General features: G+C 37.3%; 1 protein-coding gene across 3 annotated transcripts in view; it reads left to right on the forward strand.

Annotated features, from left to right (window-relative positions):
• Positions 1–17889, forward strand: part of strn3 (striatin, calmodulin binding protein 3) — a 186749-nt gene that overhangs the window by 954 nt on the left and 167906 nt on the right. The window lies entirely within an intron of this gene.

The following is a 17889-nucleotide window of genomic DNA, read 5'->3' on the forward strand; positions in this document are numbered from 1 at the left end:
TGCTGTATTGATTTGTTCTGGATAAGAAAAGTGTATTTAAAAGTAATAGTGAAGGACTTGAGGACTTGACTACAACATTCAGCAATTTACTGCCTTTTTTCTACTTCATGCCAATTCTGCTTAATATATCACCCTTATTTTGTGATTTAAGCATACAAAATATTGTCTTAAAAGACCTCTAGATACAATACCAATTGTCTGGCAAAGTATACATTGAGAAGGCGTACTCTTCAAATTTTAGTTATGTATTGGATATGATTGGTTTGTAGTTTCTTACACCTATCATATTTTAATCCAATACTTTATACATCTAACATAAAACATAACATTGTGTATAATGTGACTCAGCATAAATTGAAATCCTATGCCCAGGAATGATCAAACCAGATCTGTAACAATGAACAGAAATCTTGATAAAGAGTGATAAATTTCTTTAGCAGGAAATATTCTACAATTGCTCAATTATTTAAAATTGAGTTTATTATCTGGAGCCAATTTTATTGTCATTTCCATTTAAGACTCCCATTGAAGTTCCATTTATACTTCAAGGGAAATGCAATTCTAACCTGTGTCCATAATGGCAAGCATTTTGTATTGCATTACAGGTTGAGCATCTATATCCAAAATACTTGGGGCCAAAAGTGTTTCAGATATTGAATTTTTTCAAATTTTGGAATATTTGCATCTATATAATGAAATACATTGGAGATGGGACCCAAGTCTAAATAGAAAATCTGTTTATGTTACATATACAGCTTATATATATCACCGGAAGGTGGTTTCTTATAATATTTTAGTTTCCCGTAAAGTGTTAACGTGTCACCTTAGCCGAACGGTGGCATTTGCCTTTATGTCAGAAAGATGTGGAATTCATTCCAACTCGAGTGTGGTAATCTAGGCTGACGTCTCATTTTAGTGCTCAGTAACTGTATTGTTGAAAGTCTTGTTTTTTTTAGATGAAATATTAATTATCTGTTCTATCTAAGATTTGTAAATAATGCCTAAAGAAAAATTAAGGCAGTTTTGTGAAAACCTCGTCAAAGAGAACTCTATGAGGTGTTATGAAGGGGGAAAAGAAAGAGGAAGTAACACTGAGCTTAATGAAGGAATTTAAAAGCTATGGGTTTTGGTAGAGGTGTCATGGCTACCATAAGAAAATAAATAAATTCATAGGAGAATAAGCTGGAATTGAACAGTAGAGCTATTTAGTATGCGAATAGGGCTGTGAGAATGTTGGCTGGCGGTGTTGTGGCATCTGCACTAGACTTCAATGCGAGTGATCCTGGGTTCAATTCTGGCAGGCTGTTTGCACGCTTTCTGTCCTTGCTGGGTTGAACATCAAATTAGCAATTTGTCCTTGTGAAAAACAGACAAATGTTAAAGAAATGGCAAGGTTGCCACCTGTTGCACCACAAGGTGGAGGGGAACAATTCAGTAGCACTGTGGGAACCGTCAGAAACTGGGCTGTTGGGGAGATTGAAGAGGGAAAGAATGGGTTGTGGAGATGCTTGAAAACAAGGATGTAATTGTTTAAGGCACTGGTGTGATCAGAATTTGACACAGCAGACTTCGATATGACCTCATTTGTGGAGGTAAGCAGAGCTTGTTGGAATACTCAAATTTAGAGCTGATGAATACACCCAAGGTATAAAGTCAATCTAAATTAATGCTTTTGCAATGGGCAAACATGGGCAAAGTTTATTTTGGACACTTTTATAGTTGTGGAAAATGGAGCAGTGATGCTCAACTAATAATTAAATATGACACCAAGTAAGTGAAAACACTTGGTTTAATATCAGATATTTCCCAAGGGAGAGGGATTGGATACAGAATTTCTAACACTGACCAAAATGATAGTTTTTTTGTGGTGTTCTCAGTGTTAGAGGAAATTTTAGTTCATCCGGTACTGGAATTCAGATTAGCATTCTGACAATGTGGAGACAGTGTACAATGGGTGAAAAAAATCTGGGGGTTGTCACCTACATGCAGAAACAACAATGCCTTCAATTGTTGATATCCCACATATTACCATCACAAAAAAATTACTTTGTAATGTTGGACTCTAGGTGCATATTTTCCATGTTACCTCCTGTTTGTAAGTGCTTTAAAGAAATCTTTTAAGAAAGAGTCTTATTTCCAGCTTAAGGTGGTATTAGTTGAAATTATTTATAATTTACCTGTTAGCCAGAAGATGAGAATATTCAGGATTTGGTATGGTGGACTTTACCTCATTGTTCAGGACAGAAAATTGTGAGAAAGGACCATCAACGTGAATCATTAGCTCTGTCCCTTTCTCCTCTGATGCTACATGACTTGCTGAGTTCTGACATTTGTTTTGCTCTCATTGAAGCAAAATCTGATTAAGGGCAAATACGGAAATGACAAACCTTTTTGCCTGCATGTTCATTATAGTTAATGGAAGATTATTGCTTTATTCTTAATTCTCAATTTCTTAGAAAAGACAATGAAAACTTTTGGAATCCACATTTAATCTGAATGCGCACAGTTGGTTTGACAGAGATATTTTATATTATGACTGTTTAGTAGTGCATATTATCATATAATAAATGAAACCGATCCAACAAAATTATTTGGCTTTTTCAGATCTAAGCCACTAATTATGCAACACTTATTGCTAGATTTACTTCCATGACTTTGTGGGATTGTTTTCATATTTAGCTTTAGGTTCCAAATGCTTGTACCTCTTTATTTGGACTGCTGACTGCTTTTTATAGGTGGGGACAATTATTTAATAAGCCATAATGTCCATCACTCTGAACACAGAACAGAAATAAATAGTAAATTGGCTTGTTATTGTCACTTTACCGAGGTACAATGAAGAACAAAAGTGTATTGAGGTAGTACAAGGCAAAAGATAACAGAGTACCAAATAAACTATTACAGTCAGAGAAAGTGCTGTGCAGGTAGACAGTAAGATGCAAGGTCACAATGATGTAAGTTGTGAGGTCAACAGTATGTTATACTAGCAAAACATTCACTAGTTTTATATTAGCGGGGATAGTAGGTGGTATGTGCTTTCAGATATTAGTATTTTCTGCCCGATTGTGGGGGAGGGGCTGGGGTTGGGAGAAGAGTGAATGTCGGGGGTGGGTGGGATCTTTGATTATGCTGGCTGCTTTACTAAGACAGCAAGAAGTGTAGACGGAGTCCATGGAGGGTATGCTAGTTTCCATGATGTGCTGATCTGTGGCTACAACTGTTTGCAATTTCTTGCCACCATAAACAGAAGTTTCCTCCTAAGCTGTGATGTATCTGGATACGATGCTTTTCTGGGTACATTGATTACAAACTTATGAAGTTCAAAGGGGACATGCCAGATTTCTTTAGTTTCCTAAAGAAGTAGAGGCACTTGTGAACTTTCTTGGCTATGGCATCTATTTGGTTGGACCAGGGCAAGTTGCTGATGATGTTCACTGCTAAAAACTTGAAGATCTCATCTGTCTCAACCTCAGCACTATTAATGTAAACAGGAGCATGTGTACTGCCCCCTCCCCCCACCACCCCTGGACAACTCTTTTGTTTTGCTGACATTGACAAAAAGGTTGTTGTCATGACACCATGTCACATCTGCAAACTCGTAGGTAGAGTTAGTGCAAAATTTGGTCACGTTCAGTGTGTCTGTCTGAGGATGCAGCCTTGTGGAGTACCAGTGCTGAGAATAATAGTGAAGGTGTTGCCTTTATTTACTGATTGTCGTCTGTTAGTCCGGAAATCAAGGTGAATGTGAGTTTGTTTGGAATTTTAGTATTGAAGGCAAAGCTGTAGTCAATAAGTAATAGTCTATCATAGGATCATTTGTGTCTATATTGTCCAGATGCTCTAGAGATGAATGTAAGGTTAGGGAGATGGCTTCTGCTGTAGTTCTTTTTCGGTGGTTGGCAAATTGCAATGGGAAGAGACCTTTCAGTATCCCAAGCCAGTTTTTCTTTTCGGTGAGATCATGCCATATCTCTATCATTAATTCCACTTAGCTTGTCTTGGCACCAATACTTCCATTCAGCAAACTTCCATTGACCTCAGATTTAAAGTCATTAACTGACTTTGTTGCTTTTTGTCAGAGTGCAGTTTGAATGGAGGATATGATTCTGCCCTCAACTAGCAGGACTGCATAGCAACTAGAAGTCACTGACTTGTTTTTATTCTTTGATTTTAATTTAGCAGTCTCTTCTTAATATTAGTTAACTTTGTTATGGCTTGGTCAAAGGATTGTGCTGTTAACCATCAAATGTTCCTCATCTATGTGATAGAGAAATTTTGATTTTAACTTTAAATATTAGTGACCAGTTTGTGTCAGGTTGTTTAATTTCCCACAGAAATCCTTAGTCTTTTGTTTTTGTGTTATGCTATCAGTGTAGCAGAGAACATGGAGTTGTACTACTGCAGTTGTACAAGGCCTTGGTGAGACCACACCTAGAATATTGTGTGCAGTTTTGGTCCCCTAATCTGAGGAAAGACATTCTTGCCATAGAGGGAGTACAGAGAAGGTTCACCAGTTTGATTCCTGGGTTGGCAGGACTTTCATATGAAGAAAGACTGGATCGACTAGGCTTATACTCACTGGAATTTAGAAGATTGAGGGGAGATCTTATTGAAACGTATAAAATTCTAAAGGGATTGGACAGGCTAGATGCAGGAAGATTGTTTCCAATGTTGGGGAAGTCCAGAACGAGGGGTCACAGTTTAAGGATAAAGGGGAAGCCTTTTAGGACCGACATGAGGAAAAACTTCTTCGCACAGAGAGTGGTGAATCTGTGGAATTCTCTGCCACAGGAAACAGTTGAGGCTGGTTCATTGGCTATATTTAAGAGGAAGTTAGATATGGCCCTTGTGGCTAAAGGGATCAGGGGGTATGGAGAGAAAGCAGGTACAGGGTTCTGAGTTGGATGATCAGCCATGATCATACTGAATGGTGGTGCAGGCTCGAAGGGCCGAATGGCCTACTCCTGCACCTATTTTCTATGTTTCTATGGAGGGCCATATTGTAATAACTGCAAATCATGTTTGCTGTAGTGTCGCCAGACTGAGAGAAGTACATTTAAAATAATGCAGTTTCACATTCAAGAGTGGTATTTACTTGTGACGTACCCATAAGAAAGCCAATTGAAATTTGAAGATCTTCATGAATAATGTGCATCTTTCTTGCACAGTCTTTTTTGTACTCTTGAACATTGTTGTAACCCATAAAGAAAAAAGCATTGGTTCCATCCTGTGACCTGTGTGCAGTATATGTCTCTTGTAATTATAATAAAGAAGGTTTCTTGTACATAATTTGCTTTTTATATTGTTAAATCAATTTAAATTATTACCTTTGCCTGGCTATTAAATAAACTGTCTTAGAGTTTCTACAAATTGAATTATGTTGGCAAACTGACTCAGCTACTTTCAAATCACATATCAGAAAATTCTTTTGGTATTTCATTTGATTTGAGATGGACAATTTGAAACAAATAAGGTTTTAACCACTTATTTGAAAGAGAAATAATTCATGTATGATTTAGGAAGCTGCAAATGGACAAGGCCTTTGTGGAATATAAAGGAAACAGGAAAGAATGTAAATGAGAAATCATAGGGGGCTAAAAGGGGCCATGAAATGACCCTGGCAAGTTGGATTAAGAAAATCTTAAGGCTTTTTGTACAGGTATTAAAAAGAAGCTGGTGGCTAGTTGAAATGGTAGGTCTAGTCGGGCTAAAGGGAGGAATATAAACCTAGTACCAGTTGGAGTGGGTGACTATTAAATTAGTAACTTGCATTGATGTTCACAAGTAGAAGAACATGGATGATAGTGAGGTCAAGGAGGGATATGCTGAAATTAAGAAGAAGCAGGTGTTAGGTCTCTGAAGACCATTAAGGTGGTTAAGTCCCCATGGCATGATGGAATCTATCCCAGGATACTGAGGGAGGAGGGTAATTTGGATAATCCAGAAAATTATAAACCAGTGAGTCTTTCATCATGGTGGGAAATTGTTGGAAGTTCAAATGGACAAGATATCCTCACATTAGGTAATGTATGCACATTCAGCATGGCTTTGTAATGAGGGGCATGTCTCACAAAATTAAATTTTTTTGAGGGAGTAACAATGACCTCCATTGTGAATGAGAGTGATGCAGTGGATGTCAAAATGACTTATGGTAGGCTTAATCAATACATTAAGTCGCATGGGATACATGGTAAGTTGCAAAATTGACTTTAATATAGAAGACAGAGGGTCAAAGGTGTGGGTGTGCTATTCTAAGTGGAGGTCAGTGACTAGTGGTATTCCTCAAGGATCAATGTGGGGATCTCTGTTGTTTGAAATATATATAAATATTTTGGACAAAAATGTCTGTGATCCTATTAGCAAGTTTGCAGAGAGCATAAGAACTGGTAGAGTGGTTGGTGGCATGGAAGGTTGTCAAAAGGTATAACAGGATATACCGGTAGGTCATTTGGAAATTTAGGTGGAGAAATGGTAGATAAAGTTTAATCCAGACAAGTATGAGGTGGTGCCTTTTGGAATGTCGTGCAAGAGGAAAGTATGCAGTAAAAGGCAACATAGATGTACAGAATGAGGCCATGGCTTCCTGAAAGTGGTTACACAAGTGTAAAGGGTGGTTGGTAAAGATGGAGGTATGGCATGATTGTCTTTATTAGGGCATTGAAAGTAAAAGTTGGCAAGTCATATTGCAGCTGTATTAAACTTTGGTTTGGCCACATTTGGATTCTTGCATCCAGTTCTGGTCACCTCATTACAGAAAGGATGTAGAAGCTTTGGAGAGGTTACAGAAGATATTCAGTAGGATATTGCCTGAATTTTATAATAGGATAGTTCCTGTGCTGTTATATTTTCTACTTTTGTTTGTAGAATTCCTGGTCAGGAGAACATTTTGGTTTATTTCTGTTGAAAGCAGCGATTAAGAGAAAGAGTGATTAAGATTGTAGCCTGCCTCCAGCTTTTTACTGCCATGACCTGTTATTTTAATTTGCTCAAGTAATGAGAACTTTGTGCACATCGGTATTCTCTGCCTGTTGATGATGCCTTGTGTAGCAGTTTTAAAAAAACATTAAGTTAAGAGTTTGACTTTGAGATGACTAACCAGAGAAGAGTAGAAGTACTTCACTAATGATCACTGGTACTTGTTTCAAGTATGAGTTTGAAGTGGTTCATTGTAAAACATTAAGGAAATAATTAGTTCAACATATTAACATTGTTATTGAAAATATTGTTAGCATACTACCTTTTTCTTAAAACTTCTTTTTACTTCATAAAAGCATCTTTTAAAATCCATTTATTTTTTCTTTGATTTTCTGCTGGTTGAACTGCTTCTTCACAATGCCATTCTTTTCCAATATTTTTATTCTACGTAGAAGAATACAGAGTACAAGAAAGTGTATATAAAAGATCAAAAAAGATTTTAAAAATCTACCAATTACATTATATCTGTTCATAATAACAATCTCATTACCCCGTATTCATTTAAGTTACCGTAGATTCCGGATTATAAGCCGCTACTTTTTTCCCACATTTTGAACAGCTTTGAACTCTGCGGCCTTTAATCCAGAGCGGCTAATACATGGTTTTTTTTCATGCCGCCTCGTAAACATTTTGCCTCGTAACAGTAGACCAATAAAATTGATGAGTAGTTCACAGAGGTCCAATGAAATTGTACGATAAATTAAGCGCACTTTCACAATTAAATTATTGTAAATCAGTCATTTGTACTCACCCTCATCAACATGGAAAATACTCGAAGAAAGGCAAGACCCGAGCGCATCAGACCCGATTAGACCCGATCGCGTTACGCAAGCGCGTCAGACCCGAGCGCATCAGATCCGATTAGACCCGATCGCGTTACGCAAGCGCGTCAGACCCGATTAGACCCGATCGCGTTACGCAAGCGCGTCAGACCCGAGCGAAAACGCTGCTTTTAAGTTAAAGGCGATCAATAACTTTTCCTGGTAGGCTGCAGTATATATATTTTTACCAGTCGCTAGGAGATATTGGAATGTTGTTCGTGCTGTTCAGTAAAAAAGTATATGCAACGTAATTTGTGTTACCGATACGTATGTATATTTAAAAGTAGCGGTGCGGCCTAAAATCCGGTGCGGCCTTTACAATTAAAAAATTGATTTTATTTCTAAAATTAGAGCCAACGGCTTTTAATCAGGTGCGCTCTGTAGTCCGGAATCTACGGTAATCAATAGTTATATTGAACTATACTAATTTATTACGAAAAAAGAAGAATCTGATCCCTACCAAATCCGAAGCTGTTCGTTAAGGAGAGAAGGTAAAATGTCTTTTCATATAATAAAAATTAATAACAGCCAACATCTGAATTTAAACAACAAATTGAAGGTTTTGAAAATAATTCAGAAAAGATCCCCATAATGTTTGAAAGTCTTGACGTGATTCAGAAATTGAACAAAGAATCTTCTCCAAATCTAAACATGGCATAACTTTGCCATTGAGCATGAATAGGAGGAAAAATGTCTAACAATGTCATTCTTGATCTTAGATATTGTTGTGTAAAATTTGCATGTTATCTCTGTGATGATATGGGTTTCTTTCAGGTACTCCAGTTTCTTCTAATGTTTCAAAGACATTAGGATTCGTAGGTTAATTGAATATTATTATTATTTATTGAATTTCATATACACACATACAGAATTCATAAGGATACTTATTATAAATCAAAATAAGATAGCACAAAATTCACTATATATATAAATCACACTGATACAATCACAGTATCCCATATTGATGATCAATCAAATAAAATAAATTGAATGATGAAATAAAATAGTATGGTTAATTATATTAAAAAATTTGCACCCCCTACCAAGACAAAGCTGGTTGTTAAAAAAAGAGAAAAAAAAAGTACCATGTAGTGTTTTATAATAATAGCTCAGATCTATAGTTTAATAACAATTCAAAGATTTTTAAAATAGTTCAGAAAGGGTCCCCATAAAGTTTGAAAATCTTGGTTAGAATCAGTAATCAAGCAACGAATCTTCTCTAGATTTAAACACGGCATAACATCACATCACATTGGTAAAATTTTGGTGCAGTGATGAGAATGCGGGGAGAATAAAAATTGTGATTAATGTAATTGGACACAGATTCTGACACTACGTTTTTCTTAAATTCTGTGGTTCTTCTATTTATCTGGTTAGCAAACTGTTATTGCTGCCTAAATTTTGATCCTTAGTCATGAGTTAATTGTGTTATAGATGCGCATTTAAATGATTTAACTCAATTGGTTACTATAGGTAAGATGGCAAGTCAAACTTCTGACTGATCTTGTAAATTGCTACTCTAGCTAAGATCTAACCAAAGTCTCTACCAGTGATAGTGAGTAATTTTTAATAAGGGATATCAGGCTCCTTTCCATTGTGTATTATCTGGTTAGAGGTGACTGCCTTGCTCATTAATATTGAAAGCTGAACTTTACATTTTCTATTTAAGCATGGGAATTGACCATTCAAAATGAAAAAAATATTCTGTTTAACATGGTTTACAGTTATGTATTTTACAGACAGCTTACTCATTCAAATTTTGATTCATTATTTCCTTCTCTGATTTCCCATCTTGTTTAGAGTAGTGGTTCCAATTGTTTGGAAGTAGACTTAAGGTTTGGCATGTTAGCATTGTTACACAGTTGATGTCTGTTTGGTGTTTAAATGTTATAGATAGGATATTAAAGTCATTTTCTAACTAGATCTTCTTGCTTGTGTCCAGCTCTAATTCATGATAAAAGTTTCAATGGAGTAGTTAGGTCATCCTGGATAATCTTCTTGACATTTGCCCAAACAGTTGCATGACAGGGCTATATAATTTAGGAAAGAAACATACTGGACATATCTATATGTTAAAATACAAAAACTGACAATGCAGGAACGTAAGTTGTTAACAATGGAAAAGTTTAATTTCACATATTTATTGGCTTTGAGGGAATAATGTTGAAGGATCGATATAGCGAGTTGCTGTGATTTGCTATGGCCAGAAGTTAATGTAAGAGGCACAGTGTTGAGATGGTAGATTTCTAGTAAATAATAGGGCAAACAATTTAAAAGTCTGATTGGGCGTAGGTGGCATTAATATTGGGAGCTGAAACTACTGGTATAAAAAAAGTTATAATGAACAAGCCATTGCTGTGCAATCTGTATGTTAGTATGACTAATTGTTATGCTCTTTTATTGAAATTGAAATAGAGAATGGTGGTGGCCGATGTTACTTATTCTGAGAGTGGTGGAGACAAATTATCAGCAATAGTGAAATTTTAACTGATACCAAATATTGGTTTAAGAAACAGTAAGATATTGGCACAGAACTTTATTTTTACAGTTTTAGGCAAAGGACAATTGAGAGATTACATGTAAAACAATTCAAAAATCTTTTACCCAAATTGATTTCTCAACAAAAAGATTTTCCTCACTGCCTTATTATTATATGCTTTGTTAATGAATTGTTAGACTTAAATGGTAGATACAGACCAAATATACAGCAAAAGTATGAGTAATCACTTTTTAAATACTTGATAAGTTCTTGCTTGTATACAAAACAGTAATTACCGGTAAGTTCATATTTCTTGAATTCTCAGGGGAATAATACTCCATGAATGACACTGCATACTAAAGAAAAGTATCACAATATCACAAGTGAATTATTTTTTGGATGTGTGGTTAATGATGTAATGTATATCAAATCTGATGACTCAGAAAGGTGGAAGAGGATAACAAACAAGTATTTTCAGTCACTATTAGAAAATGGATGTTTCCATGCAAACTTGTATCTTTTTTGAGAGATCCAGAATAAATAACATTTTTTGATCTGTAATTTCTCCAGTTTTGGAGCTGTAACAAATAACTTCATAAATAAATAGAATTTAGAACAGGACTATTGCAAATGAGTAATGTACTTGAAAAGAAACTCTTTAAATACAGTTGGTCAAATGGTTGAAAGGCCAAGGGGTCTTTGGTTTGAAGATTGGAGTCTGGGCTCATTTGAGGCTTTCAAGTTTTCATACCTGGGATGATACCTGTAACTCAACTTTTCCTTCATTTGTCCTTTTTTTGCTTGTAAATATTTTTAGTTTGTTTGTGAAGGTCAGACTTTCCAGTTTTGTTGTCAGATGTATTTTTGTTTTCGGAAACTATTTTTAAATTTATTTCTCATTGCAAGTGAGTTGTAGAATTTGAATACGTGAAGCAACATTTCTGTAAATTATTTTTACTTAGGCAAAACAGCCAGCAAATGTGCTTAATAAATCATTATGGGGTTGAGAATTAGAAGCACATTCAGAAAATTGAGATAATTAATGTTTGTGGAAATAAGGTCTTGAATGGTGAATTGTGAAATATTGTACTGAAAAAGATTGAACATTTATTGTCTCTCTTGCTGGGTAAGATTTTATTGGCATATTTCTTAACAAATAATGTCAAATTCTGAATAGTTGCTTAAGCATAATGATTATTTTGTAGATACTGGGCTCATTACAATTATTCTAATTATTTTTCTCACTATCTATACTTTAAAACTCTTTCAGCCATGAATACAACAAGATGTTATGCTGTTTTGCAAGGTCACTTTTATTATTATATAAAGATAGTTACGTAAGAGGATTATTAAAAAGCAAAATGCTGAAGGTACATACTTCGCAGGTCATGTTGTATTTTTGGGAAGAGAAGCAATTAACTTTTCAGATCTGATGAAACTTTAAAACTTTTTTTCCCTCTCCACAGTAGCTGCTTGATTGGCAGAGCTTTTCCAGCATTTTCTGTTGTTTATTTCAGATTTCCCAGCCTGTGCAATTTCCAAGCTTTTCTTAAAGATTGTTGGATTCCCTATTCATTGGTCACTGGTACAAGGCCCTGCCACCTGTGATGTTAATTTTAGCAGTGCGGTTATTATGAGTATCATTGTTTTCAAGTGACTTATTTGTTTTGCTTAGAATTATTCATGGCTTAAGATAGATTTACTGTGATTTCATTTATAATTTGTCAGGTCCCAGAGAATTTTTTTTGCATATTTCATGTCACATATTTACATTAGTTTTCGTGTCCAGGAAAGTTTTAAATTTGTTTCGCATGGCATGCTTTCAATGCATTTTAAATTCGTACTTGGTCTGTTGAACACCTTGTTCAAATTGTCAAAATGAAAGGTAAAGTCAACTGACTTTATATTAGAACTTTTAATGATTCATCTATATTTTGCATTTTTTTAGTTCAGAAGGAGAGCTTATTGGAAAGTTGGGTGAATTTATTAAAGTAATTACATAGCTTAAGCTTGTTAAGTAGGCATCGAAGGTACAATGAATATCTTTTAAGAACAAATTTGTTAAAATGTTATCATGTTTTCTAATTCAAATTTCACTGGTGTGAACAAGGTTTATAAGAGCTGTGGAAGGAAGAGAAAGAGCATTTTCCTTCAGCACGTTGCATTGAATAGAGAGTGCTGCATGATGTAAGAATGCATTGAATGCATTTTAAGTTATAACATTATTAAGGAGAAAATAAAACTCTTCGTTCTTGGATTCTAGGATGACAATTTATCATTTCAATTGCTAACATCCAACATAACTGAGTGACAATTGCACTGTCATTTCAGCTCTGGGAATTCGTGATTTATTTTTACAGATTCCGGCAGCGGAATATGTTCATAATATTTTACACTGGAAGTGAATAATTAGTATGTGAAGAATAAAAATGTATTTTTCAGTGGATGCTTTTTAAATTTGTGACTGAATATGTTGTTTAGATCGGGTGAAGGGAGTAAGTATCATATACTGGCTGATACAGGGTCCTGACTTTAGGTGCATGTGTTGTCAATAAAAAATAACTAAAATAACTGGGCCCAGAACACATGCACTCTTACGATTCAAACATACTTTATCTTCTTGTGCATAAGGAGAACATCATGGCCCCTGTTACCACTGTTCCGAAGCCAGGACTGGAAACTGCTATAGTTATATAGAATTGGCATATCAGTTATGGATATTGACCATTTGTAAATTGTATATATTTGAATTCCTTACTTGCAAGATCAAATGCTGTTCACAACAGAGGTGTTAAAGTCAGTAGAAACTACAAGGTGACAACTGAGCACACTTTGAAGTTAGTGAACCAATTGTCCCTTAGTTGTTGGGCTAATGATGGCACAAGTTCCACCTCTTCTAGACAACAGAAAGTCTAGTGCTAGTAGATTTTGAAGGGCCACAGTGCAGATTGCCAACACTTTGGCAGTAATGTGATTAATGGCTTGGCTCAAACCATATAGTGCTAAGTCTGTACCATTAGCCAATTACTTCAGCAGTGCTTTCATGAAGCAGTCTGGTTGATCCCTAGAAAAGGAACACTACAATTCAGAAATGCTCAGTCTCCACTCCCTTCAATTGCAGCCTTACATTGTGGGTAGAGAGATCATAGGCAGGTTGTGCATATGTAGTAATGCAACCTTACTAATTGGGTACCTAACAAACTCTGCTTTAAATAGACCCAGTGGTTTGGTCTGTGGCAATGAGTTCTACAGATTCATCTCCCTCTGGTTAAATAAATTCTTTCCTGATCATTAGGGACATAGAAGAGACTTTTAGATAGGCACACAGATGAAAGAAACATGGGAGAGAAGGGTTAGATTGATCCTGCAGTATAAAGGGTAAGCGCAACATTGTGGGCCAAAGGGCCAGTATTGTGCTGTACAGTTCTATAACAACAGCCTCTCCACAACTTTGGTTCAAGCCAAAGACCCTATTTTAGAAGGTCTACCTCTGGCAGCCAGTGATCGACCTGACTGCCATACACCCAGTAAGTACCATTAACGGGATTTGGAGGGACATCAGTAGTATAGATATTGCATATACTGTTGCCTAAGTGTAGTACGAAACTTGTTGGTTACAATAACATGAAGCAGAGGAAGGGGTTCTGCAATCTATTGTTGGTAGGTTGATACCATCTCATTAAACAGTTGTATTGACAAGTCATTCCTCTGGCTGTGCAGTCCTGTGCTCCCTTTACAGTTCTAGTTTTGTTATCAAAGTAAAACATAGAATCAAATTCTGTGCACTCCAGGGGTATAAATGCATTGGCAAGCCACTTTCTGTATGTATGGGCCCCTAGAGCACAACACCTTGACCACTAGTCCACAACATATTCAAAACTAAGATAAAATATTAGGAATGCAAGTGTCATAAGGTAGTTCTGTACTTGACCAGAAAACAGACGCACAGACTATCCAATACATATAATGCATGGTAATCACTTAAGGTCACAAGTATTAATGATTAAATTCAGTTACTTAGTCCTTATTAGTTCTTTTGGACATCTGTTCCCTGGTCCAGTGGCACTGCTGGCTTAATGTGCAAGGCAAGGCATGTATCCACATCGGATTTCCTTTGACCTTTAAAATGGTATTTGTGGTCAATAACACTTGGAATAAACCTTGCCAGCAGGGCTGCAGGCAGATCTATCATCGGTAGGATCTCACCGATCTCTCAGTTGGCAGGTGTGGCACTCTGCAGCCAACACAATTTTCTGGTCTTAAAGTACCTGTTGATAGAAACCTTTAAGGGCTTGCTCTAGTACTATACAGTAATGCAACATGTTTTTATTAATAATATGGATGCCCATCTGTTTAATGAAAAACAGAAGAGTGACTGGCAAACACATGGGACTTCCCAAAACTACCTCATGTGGAGATAGGTCTGTTGCACAGTTTGGAGCGCAGCACATTGTCATGATGGCCATTGGAATCACCTCTGGCCATTTTAGCTAAGCTTGTTGTGCATAACCTGCATTTCAGGGCCCTGCTCTGTTTTTCAGCTGCTCCGTGAGATTGAGTGTGTTGAGGACAGGTGAAATGATGTTTACACTACAAGGCTTCTGTCAACTACTGTATAACTTCACCAGTAAAGTGAAGACTGATATCACCTGAGATTTTCTCAGGGCTCCCAAATCTGGGAATAAATTCTCAAAATTAAAAATTAGCAACGGTTACAGCATTTTTTCCACCTAGTTGTATAAGCTGTTACCCATGGAGATAACAAACAAAATAACAAGTGCATAATCACAACCTATAGATTTAGTTAACTGCATAAAGTCTTTTTGGAGATGCACAAATAGCCTCCTAGGGGAGGGCCCAGCAGCAGCAGATACTGGCAGTGTTTTAAGGGATTATACTTCTGGCAAATCATGCTGTTACTTGCTGTGGTCGAAAATCTCTCATTTTCAATAATACCCATCATCCTTTATAGTCTTTGCACATAGTGTGCTTTGTCCATAAAGACCTTTCAGCCTTTGACGCAACATATTGTACTTGCATTAGTTGATCGAAGTATTTGGAAAATATTGGCAGCCTGATCGCACGGAAGTGCTATGTGGCCATGAAGATCTACTGTTGCTGCCCTAGCAACAGATCCAGTTCATTTTTTCCCCTCCTAGTTTTTACATCCTTTCCGTTAGTATGAGCCACATAGTTTATAACAACAATTGTAAGTAATTGAAAAGCAGGAAAAGGTTCATAGTTAATTCACTGTGTTTTATTAGTGTTCCAAAGAGTTAAAAAAAACCATGTAGTTTCTATAATTGTCCATTGTCATGTGCTACTCTAAGGCATAATAAGATTCAGTAAAAATGTTTACAGCATTGGAATCTTTCCAGTGTTACGTTCCCAGTAACCGGGTGACTTACCAGCAAAGATAGAGAGCTCCGCTGAAGTCTGATGATACTATTTTCAAACGTTTTTATTTATAAAGGGGCACAAACATATGGTTAATACAAAACATTCAGATCATATACATCGTCAAAACTCAATCTAAAGCACAGGTATAGTAATAATCAATCAGAAATAAGCTCTATCGTTGTCTAGGGGAACACTGAGTCCAATGGAATATAAAAGTCACTCATAAATTTGCAGGCCTTTCCGTTTGGGAACCGCTGGCATTTCACGTGTTGGAGAGAGAGAGAGTGGTGAGAAAGAAGGAACACTTGCCCGTCGTCTTTGCGAAGCAGATCCCTGTTGCTAGTTAAAACGTTTTTCCTTTGGTTTCAGCCACAGACTCTCGATCCGGAATCTAACGCACGTGACTTCCTTCAAAATGGCTTCCCGCTCCGACGGGAAGCGCTATCGTGTCTTCTTCGTGTGTCTCCTTGGTGCGTCTGAGGCCCTGCCTCGGCAGCCCACCTTTTATCTGGACTGGCAGGGTTGTAGATGTCAATCAGGGTAGGGGTGAGGCAGTCTTTCCCCCATCACCCAGCCCACGTTGCCCTGAGGGTTTGCACGTAGTCCAGTCCCTTATTCCACAAAGGTGTCTCCCAAGACAATGGCTATGTCCATGGCTTTTGTCTGGCTGAGAGGCCAGCCCACATTCCAAACTGTAAGGCTGCTCTCTCTGTCTCTCTCGATTCTCACAAAGGAGGGAGCTGGGGTCATAACACCTCCCCTCTTAAAAGTTTTTTTTACCAGCGGTTAAAAACAAGTTGGTATAGGATTTTTGGAATCTAACATACTACACAAGCTTTTCTCTTCACAGAGTACTACTGTTATACATTCCAGTCAGTATCTAAACAGGTAACAATTACAGTGACCCTTTCTTTAATATCTTAACATCACGTACCTTACTAAAGTCTGGTAGCATCAAACTTCAGCTCAATAACCACCTATTTTTATTTATTTTCTTCAGCAACACAATTAAGGAGGTGTGATCTTAGCTTAGGTGCATCTACAAAAGTTTATACAAATACAAATTGTTTCGGTCGTGTTATTTCACCGGCAGGTCTCCAAAGGGGTTGTCTTTATTATTCACAGGCTTTGGCGCAAACCCGTACAACCGGCGTTGCTGTTTCTATTATAAAAATGACAATTTCTATTAACCATCGCCTCTTTTCCGGGGAGTTCCCCCGTGGGGAACTTGAGTAATTTGGCGAGGTACTCTCCCGCCTTTCCTTTCCACGAGGGTTATTCTCTTAACTCCGTGTCCCCAACCTAGTCCATCATGGGAATTTCCATCCAATTCTTTAATGCTACACAGGTAGTTAACCCTTTTGTCAAGACCATGCAGGCTGATGTGTTTCAGTTCGAACCTTTTTCTCCGGCCGCATTTAAATTTCGGCTTCCTCACAGCGCTTTCTTGAATAACAATAGCGTGTGAGGCCCCCTTACATTCCAAATCAACCTGTAATCGATGTGCAGGCATCAATCTAGACTTTAACTTTTTTCCATTTGATTTGGGAACTACAGATTTACCGTTCTCCTCCACAACAACAGTTATCTCCCCATTCGTAAACTCCACATTAACTCTGAACACCCCCTTCAGCACAACCATCTGGGAACTCACACTTCCCAAGGTTAACCCCTTTTTCCCCGAACCAAGTCTATCTGATCCAAAAGGACGGCCGTCTCGTCCAGCCGAGTCAAATACCTCAGACTTTTTCTGAGCTCCGTGACTAGGTTTAGGACCACGGGCGACCCTCTTGGACACACTCAAACGGGGCATTGGCCTCTTCCAGGCTTTCAATACCCGTATCCTTTTCAAATTCTAACTTCCTCTGATCCTCCCAGTTACTCTCTGGGCAACTCACTTCCGAAGTAAACTCAACCCCTTGGGCTGAAGCAACCTCATCTGCCAACCCAGCAGACTTCTTCAAGGTAATGGCATCCTTTTCATCGAGGACTGCCCTCATTTCATTATTGGGAACACCTTTAGAATCATCCATGTCCAACCCTGGACCTTTTAACAGCTTTATCTGTTTCTCATCTTTATTTCCTACCTCTAGGACCTTTTTCTTCGCTAAGGGAGGATCTGCCTTCTCTCCCTTACCCCCTTTTACGTTACTATTCCTCGTTTTACCACCCTCGAAACCCTCGTGGCACAGGGTCGGTAAAGACGTCTGGGCC

This window comes from Hemitrygon akajei, chromosome 3 (genome assembly GCF_048418815.1).
Source record: "Hemitrygon akajei chromosome 3, sHemAka1.3, whole genome shotgun sequence".
NCBI lineage: Eukaryota > Metazoa > Chordata > Chondrichthyes > Myliobatiformes > Dasyatidae > Hemitrygon > Hemitrygon akajei.